Source organism: Oxyura jamaicensis, chromosome 1 (assembly GCF_011077185.1).
Source record: "Oxyura jamaicensis isolate SHBP4307 breed ruddy duck chromosome 1, BPBGC_Ojam_1.0, whole genome shotgun sequence".
In the NCBI taxonomy this organism is placed as follows: domain Eukaryota; kingdom Metazoa; phylum Chordata; class Aves; order Anseriformes; family Anatidae; genus Oxyura; species Oxyura jamaicensis.
Window position 1 is genome coordinate 27,381,221 of NC_048893.1, and position 8,360 is coordinate 27,389,580.

The following is an 8,360-nucleotide window of genomic DNA, read 5'->3' on the forward strand; positions in this document are numbered from 1 at the left end:
CTACAACTGCAAAAAATCCTAACAATCTGCTACAACTGCAAAAAATCTGTACTTTCCTCTGTAATCTGTTCAGTCAATAGAGCCTAGTGAGAAATTAAAAGGTCCCTTCACAAGGGCTCTTCATTAGTTGCCTAAATACAGGCATCTGTTGTTATTTCATTTAGCTTAGGCAATGATGCCCAATTTTTATCTAACAATCCAGAAGATATCTCAGATATCTAGTGCTTCTAGTGATACCTAGAAACCTCTGTTTAAACAGATAAATCCTACCCTAGACACCAACTTAAAAGCAAGCAAAATCATCCTCCAGATTCAGTTGACTACTGACTGATGTGGCAGCTCCATTCATTACAAACAGAAGCTTTGCCACAGTGCAGACATCTGTGATTTGGCATGAACCCTATGCCACAAAGATAACAGATTTCACATGGATTCTAGTGCTCATATGTTGTTTGTTTGTATGTTTGTTTGAAATAAGACCGGTTTCCATACTTTAGAACTGCAAATTTATTTATATGATCATATTAAAATCCTGCAGCCAAAATTAGAAAGCTAAGCAGGCAGTAAAGGCTTATAAACATGAGCTTTCAATTTCCTACCTCCAGTTATAATTGAAAAACTTGTTTTGAATATCTGAAACACAACTACTAATTAAGTTGAGTTTTAGTCTTGAAAGTTTACCTAAAAGTGGCAAAGAACAAAGATAATCAGATCTTCAGTGCTGTTATATCTTTAAACAATGTTATGCATTGGCAAAGCCCAGCTGCAGAGATTTTTCTATGTAACAGGAATGTAACAGAAATGTGATTTAAAGACACATTTTTCCCTAAAGCTCATCTATTGTGGGTGACGACAGGAGAAGCCTGATGTCTAGATATAAAGATATGATAAACTGCAATGGGGAAAAGCATATGAGGCTTCAAAGAACAGCAAGGTCTAGCATAAATACTGCGCAAGAATACACAAATAAATATTACATGAATGTTAAATAATCCCACCAAACAATTCCCTGATTTTTTTTTTTTTTTTTTTACCATAGCTCAGCGTGCCAAGAGGACATGTGATTCCCCAGTATTATTATACTTCTAGGAGAAGCAATGGATGGAAAATGATAATAACTTGTTAATTTTGAGGGAGAATTTTTGTAAATACCTTACTTCATGAAGCATTAATAATTCTACCTACTAGCGCTACTAGGTTGATTGAGAAAATGATAAAGAACAAAGATTACCTAGACTACCTTAGGAAAAAATGCCGATTCCCCCAGATACTGATGTTCAGCTGACTATCAGGAAGTAGCCATGAGCATGAAGAAGAAAATGGCCACTGCTGCCTTGAAAAGCAATATCCCTAATCATCACTGAGGAGAACAAATGGCCAATGTTCATGATTACTGAAGGCCATGCTACAGAGGTACAAGACATAACACAGAACAGAATACCACAGAACATTTGTATTATTTCTTGTGGTTACAATGCCTTAAATGCCAGAGAGCCTACTGGACTGATAAACTTATTTCTTTGACCCCTATCAGACCTCTGATCAATAAAAAAGTGTGTTTCTTTGCTACTGCAAGCAGTGCTTGATAACTGTATGGGGCTCACCAGTATCAATGAAGAGCACTGCAGAAAAGACAAAGGTCTCTCTCTGCCTGAGAAAACACCCCTTCACTCTAAGGGAAACTTATGAAATAACATCTGCTTATTTTCCATGACCCTACTAGAATCAGTAAAGAATATTATAAAAGGGGAAAATAAGAGCGAAAGCATCTTACCTTTATCCGGATAAGGATTAAGTAGTTGGACTGATACTACAGATGTGAGGAGAGGAAGAGCAATAGTACATGACCACTGGTGCAGAGCTACTATTGGAACAGTAAATACTTCTGGGCTTTGTCTCCTTGGAATAAATACTCATGGGAGTCATAGACAGGGACCCTAAGAACTGGTGACCTCTTGGCCAAGCCAATGAAAAAGGAAGTAAGGGAGGACATTGGTTGTTCATCTGTGAACATTAGGAGAAAAGAAACAGAGGAGCAAACAGTGTATTTAGGAATGTAGCACAAGAGACTAAAAAAGAAGTGTGTGTACATAGGAAGCACATGCTTGGAAATATGTATTAGTCTCCTAGTACAGTGACATTACCTGCAGAATATATCAGACAGTAAAAATCCTTGTACATATTCAGTGACAGTTGTTTTTGTTTGTTTGTTTCTTCTTGTTTTTGTTTTGTTTTGTTTTTTTCCCTACACTAACCAAATCCTCAGGTTTCCCTACATATGTTCATGTCGGTTGGCTTGAATGTCTGTGCTCAGCACTTCAGAGCATGTTCTCCCATAGCCTCTAAGTCTGTACATCAAAGTGAAATTAAAAAATACAAGAACTATTCTTACAACTACTATGGAGCTACTACTGCCAACACCTAATGATATCAATGTGCAAGAAGACATTATACAATACAGCTTACATAGTGATGACTATACATTCATATTGATCTTTACACTCTGGCCTCATGTGAGATTTCCTAATCAAGAAGAGTTTAGGTTCTTTTCCTTCTCTCAATAATAATTCTGAAGGCCTTTCCAAATATTTACAAACTTCTGAGGGTCTTTATCTTGCAAAGATATTCTGCAAAGGGAGCATTCACCTATTCAAGTATTTTTTATAATAATGCAACTCTGTCAATAGGGCATTGCTAAATCCGCTGAGATTTTTAGTCACTTTGGAAAGCAAGCATGTTATAAACATCCTTTTTCTTTTCTGCCAAAGCAGCTCATAAAATGCTTCATACACGAGTGAAGCAGAGGGTAAATTGGAAATACCAGAAATGACAGGAATAGCCATAACTACATTCATATCAACAGTGTTCATAAGGACAGAAGCTCTTTTTCCAGTCACAAAAAATAAGGCTAGTGCATATCTGGAGGATGCAACACAGAACACTACATTTTCCTTATTCACTGTGGATTAGCACAAAATAAAATACAAAATATTACATTTTGTAATTGCATTGAATCCAATGAGTCAATATTAAAGATTTGAGTACAAGTAGCCACAAATACCTTGTAAGCTATACAGATATTGCAGAACACTTAGAGATTACTCTCCTCATAAAATTCAAAAGTAGCTAGAGGCTCAAGGTAGTGATCAAACTGATTTTACAATTGATTTTGTTCTTTTGCTTAGCAGATGACAGTAATGCTAGACATCTCAGATTGAACCATATTATTTTGGATCTCAAGAGAATGAAGTCAACAGGACAGTACTGTGGGAAAACAGGCAGAAATGCAATAATGTTGGTCAGTGCTACAGTGTTCTGGCATTTCACAGAAAACCACTGTCTACAATGGGGACTTTAGTAATGTTATTGGGGAATAAGGAAGACATGAGAAGAAATCTGAGCAGGAGGAAAGGAGGACACCAATTTAACATGACTGCTTTCACCAATAGAGGCCACCCAGTACTCACTCACAGATAAGCCTCTGCAGCAATTAATATTAGATCCTTATCATTTTGGAGGACATTTCAGAACCTGAGTTATGCTGAAAAGGTCTACAATAATTCCCCCCTCATCAGTGTTTGGAATAACTCAGGTGAAACTAAGGCTGGATACAAATGCTCGGTGACCGGTTATATTCCTTGAAAGGAATATAATCCATGTTCCTATAAAATGAGGAGGTTTTGGAAATATTCTTATAGGTCCTCTTCTTGCCTCTAATAATAAAATATACACATGCAGTTCTGTCTAGCAGCTACACTAGCCAAAGAAATGCTAGACAATGCATGTGCTCTTCCAAAGACTTTTAGTGGTCAACATTTTGGTGATGGCTGTTCTAATCTTGGGCATGCTGTCATCTTCAGACAGCAAAAAATGTTGAATACCTGGGTTGACTGCACAATGGATATACACCTATCAAAAGAGGCATCTTTAAGTGTATGAAATCACCTGGCAACAGGGATCAGACTGAGGAATATCTAACTGTATGTCATCTCTCAGATGGACACTAATTCAGTCAAAATAGTTCAAAAATGGTAGACAGCACACAGGCCAAGTTGCTACTGCTTGTGTGCATGAGTGTGGTGTGAAAAAGCATCAGAAAACTAAGAACAGAAGAGTTGAACTAAAAATACAGATGTAGTCATGAAAATCATACAAAGGAGAATGATTCCCAGATAAAATCCTTTCACTTCTATGGCAAATTAAAGCAAATTAATTAAACTGTAAATTTTGTTTTTGTGTCCATGTCTTACTCGGAAAGATAATTTTTTTTTTAAAAAAAGAAGAAAAATCCCAACAATACAAATAAATCCCAAAGCCTTTTCATTGTAAACAAAGTTATTTATATTGATGAACAGTTGGAAACCTAAAGAAGTGTTTATGCTAATGCTACAAATGATGTTCACAGAATGACTCTATACTATTTTTTCCTTCCTGAACATGTAAATGATGCTTCAAGTAGACTGCCTGGAATAGAAATTAAAGAACTTTTGAGATACAACATTAAAAAAAAATGAAATGAACACTTGCATTTGGTCAGTGTTTACCCCACTTACTAGAATTAAAACTTCAAAACAAATATTGCAGAACAGGAATAAAGCAAGGGAATAGAAATGCAGAAAAATAATATCATAAAAGCTACATACTGATTGCAACTTTAGAAAGGACAAAAACAAGTAAAACACAAGTGAAGAAAATGATAGTCTTAAGAGGCAGTTTTTTTCTGTTTGTGTTTTTTGTTGTTGTGTTTGTCTCTCTCTCTCTCTCTTTTTTTTTTTTTTTTTTTTTTTTTTTTTTTTTTTTTTTTTACAGAAACACACTGAGAGTTAACAATATTTTAACCACACTCTAGCATCCAGACTATTATGCTTTGGAAAGGCCTGATGTAAGAGATACTGGAATACCTCGAAGACTGCCTGTGCTGCTCAGAGGCCAAGCCCTGTAATCGATGTGCCTGTTAAGAAAGTGACATTCAAAGGACAGTCACTTCTTGGTGAGCCAGGGTGAACATCGCAGGCTTTATTTATCTCCTCTACCCCAAATAAAATTTGAGTCTACACCTGTGAAACAGGACACTTTTTAAAAGGTAAGGTGGGTAAGTTGATTAGCTAATTAACCAAGCTCTTATATACAACCCATAGGGAGCATTTCAAATGCATAGGACCATTTTTGTTATTAAAATAAAATAGGACAGGGAAGATTTATCATTAAAATGTATTTCACTAATTATACCACCTGGAGTTCCTTCCACAAAACAAACTTTTAATTAGAAAATGGGAATTTATAGAAAATGTTTGGTATAAAAGTTTGATTGTTTATTAAAAGTAGACTGTGGAAAGTTCCTAGCATGCTAGGCAGCACAGATACACCTCTTGAGAAGGTGCACTTTGTCATGTTAAAAAACTCAGGAATTTCTTCAGAAACTATTAGCACTTATTTTTGTATCCTCTTTAGTAAAAAGGGAGACATGATAAAACGGGTATTTATTTTTACATGATGGGAGAGCTTCACTAATTGTAGGCACACAGATTATTTTCTCCTTAAGGAAGTAATAAAACTTGATGATACATTTAATACAAGCCAACCAGAGAAGCTGAATTCTCAAGTCCCATACAGCTACTTTGTACCAGCTGAGTGTATCAGCTGAGCTGTATTCTTCCCAGAGGCATCAATGTCATGGTTGTCTATGCCTGGAGAAACTCAGCTCATACACTGCAATACACTCTGTTGCAAAGCAGTCTTCACTGGAGATGCAGATACATTGACATGTATAAAATCACTTAAACTGCTCATATAGTGTCTTACAGAAGAGCAGCAAAGTACTTGTTTTAAGTAACACTGCAGAAAACAGCAGTAGGAGAATTTTTCATGCCCATCTTCATACTTCATATTTATATTACTGTAGTAACATCCTTGCTAAACTGAGTGTTAGTTAACAATTTTCTGAACTGGATTTCTTTTGCAGAATATTTGTTTGAAACAAGGAGTCAAGAGAAAATTACTGGACAGGCAAGGGAAAGCTGCATGGCTCCAGGTATGTGGTATTAAAGGGAAGAATGCCTCTTTCACATATCCCTCTAACTTAGCACTTGTAAAGGGAAGAATCACGAGGTCCCACCTCTGAGGTTGGAAAAGGGAAGTGAACAGCAGTCCTCCAAAACCAGCAATGATCAAGGAAAGAACAATGACCTGCATTTATTGCCGGGTAGTGCTCCCAGTTGAGTTAATAAAGTTGTGGCCTAATTAAACTGAGCACTTCACATCTTGTTTTTCTTCTTGCATGGCCAGGACAATTAAGCATCCTTTGATGTAGAGTGCTCTGAGGAAATCTCCCAATTACTTTATGAACAATTTTTGTCATAAAGCCTGAGAGAATTTATTGAAACCACCTACAGTAGAATGAGGCCAGAGCCAATCATCCAGTGATGATGACCAGACTTAGGAGTACGAGTTTTAAACTACAGGCCACAAAGCCCACAAACACCACGTTACAGTGAAAAATGTAAGCTGTCACAAGTGCTGGATACAGCAACCTGAACAAAACCCTGTGGAAAGTGACTCTGTTTCACCCCTTGAACTGAAGCTGTTGATAATTCCTGATTTTCTGTTTTAGTGGAGTTTATATTTTACTCTGACCATATTCAAATTCAAAACTAAATTTAATAGTACATGTAACTGCTTGACAATGTCCTAATTCAACAGTCTGCTTAAACATTTAATTCTAAGCATATTTGTAACTGTTTTTTTAATCAAATTGAAAAAGTTATTTTGTCACTTTTTACCAAAAATAAGCAAGGACATTCCTAATTCCTAATACTAATAATTTGAAATACTGATTTATTAACCTAAATTAAGAGTGTTATGGACAGAGGTTAATAAGGATTTTCTGCACCTTCAAACCTCCTGCTATCACAGGCATGCATGCTGTATATCCACCTCTATAAAACTAGCCATTTCTATCTCAAAACTAGTTATTTTGAATAGCATATCTGAAAAACTGAGAATACATAAAGAATATTCTTTCTTAAAGTAGTAAGCATATATATACCAAAACAAAAACATGTGGATTTAAATTTTAAATCTTCCTACATATTCCTTATTTCATTAATCAACACATGCAATTAATACGAATTGAGAAAAATATACTTTTTTTATTAAAATATACCTTTTTTGAAAAACAATTTTCAGACTGGTAATACTAGATAAACAGTAATAGCTAAATTAAAGGAAAAAGATATAATGACTTTAAACATTATATCATATATGTATCATATACAAGTTGTACTAATGCATAAAAAATATTAGACTGAAACTATTGTCTCCATTTAATGTCTACAAGTTATTTAAATAAATAAATAAACAAACCTTGAGATAATAACTACATAATTGGAACATCTAAATTACACTTTATTTTTCAGCTTACGAAAAGTATAATATTTTAAACTCGTATCTGTTATTACTTATGTATAGGGAAAAAAATGTTTTGTGAAATTTGTTTTGATTGTTGTAATAACAAGTCTGGAAACCGAGTTTTTTTCACAACTAAAACGTGAATTAAATTTTAACAATTGTGCTATTATTCACTTAACTAACCCAGCTGGGTAGAAAATCAGAACGCAAAACAGCACAGTATTCCCCATAAGGCCATTCATCATTAGTACAAATTAGCTCTAAAATGCATCACAGGCAAATAGAAAAAAGCTTGAATTATTTTTGTCTTACAGTATAATAATGAGTCCTGATTAGGAGATACAATAATTTAGTAATGTGTGGATATATCCCCTGAAAAACTCCCCTACTGCTGTAGAAATATTTTAAGACATATATTCCATTCAACTCCCCAAACAAATAGCAGACTGTACTTCAAATGCATTGCAAGACTATTAGGTAATCTCTTTCTTTGTTTAGATTCAGTAGGGTTCAGTGACAAACATTCATCTTTTTCTATAAAAGTTCCTGTTCTTTTGCTTAGTTAAGAATTGCTTTAGTTTTAGTAGCAACTCACAATTTACTTCACAATTTATCCCACAATAAACTTCAAACAAAATGCAAAAATTATCCTTTAACTATTTTAAAATTATGAATTATTTGTTCAGTGTTTAGATCACACACTGGAAAGAGCATTTACATCTGTAGGTAGGCTAATAGAATCAGACACAAAGCTTCTGAAATAAACCAATACCAGCTGCTACCATGCCTCATTACTCTGCGGTAGCTGCTACCCTGAAATATTGTCCACTGCAGAATCGTGGTTTTTCAAAAGCCACATAGACTTTTTAGAAGATGTAGCAGTACAAAACAGATACTTCTGTGGGAAAAGAAAGAAAGAAAGAAAGAAAGAAAGAAAGAAAGAAAGAAAGAAA

The 8,360-nt window shown here is 34.9% G+C and overlaps 1 protein-coding gene and 1 long non-coding RNA gene across 15 annotated transcripts in view; one reads left to right on the forward strand and one right to left on the reverse strand.

Annotated features, from left to right (window-relative positions):
* The window catches only part of FOXP2 (forkhead box P2), a 438,294-nt gene that overhangs the window by 233,759 nt on the left and 196,175 nt on the right, over window positions 1-8,360 (reverse strand). The gene's annotated exons all lie outside the window — the stretch shown is intronic.
* Window positions 4,783-8,360, forward strand: part of LOC118170976 — a 7,773-nt gene continuing 4,195 nt past the window's right edge. The window contains exons 1-2 of the long non-coding RNA XR_004752976.1: window positions 4,783-5,083; window positions 5,963-6,031. This is a non-coding gene — a long non-coding RNA (uncharacterized LOC118170976). The remainder of the gene's footprint in view (window positions 5,084-5,962; window positions 6,032-8,360) is intronic.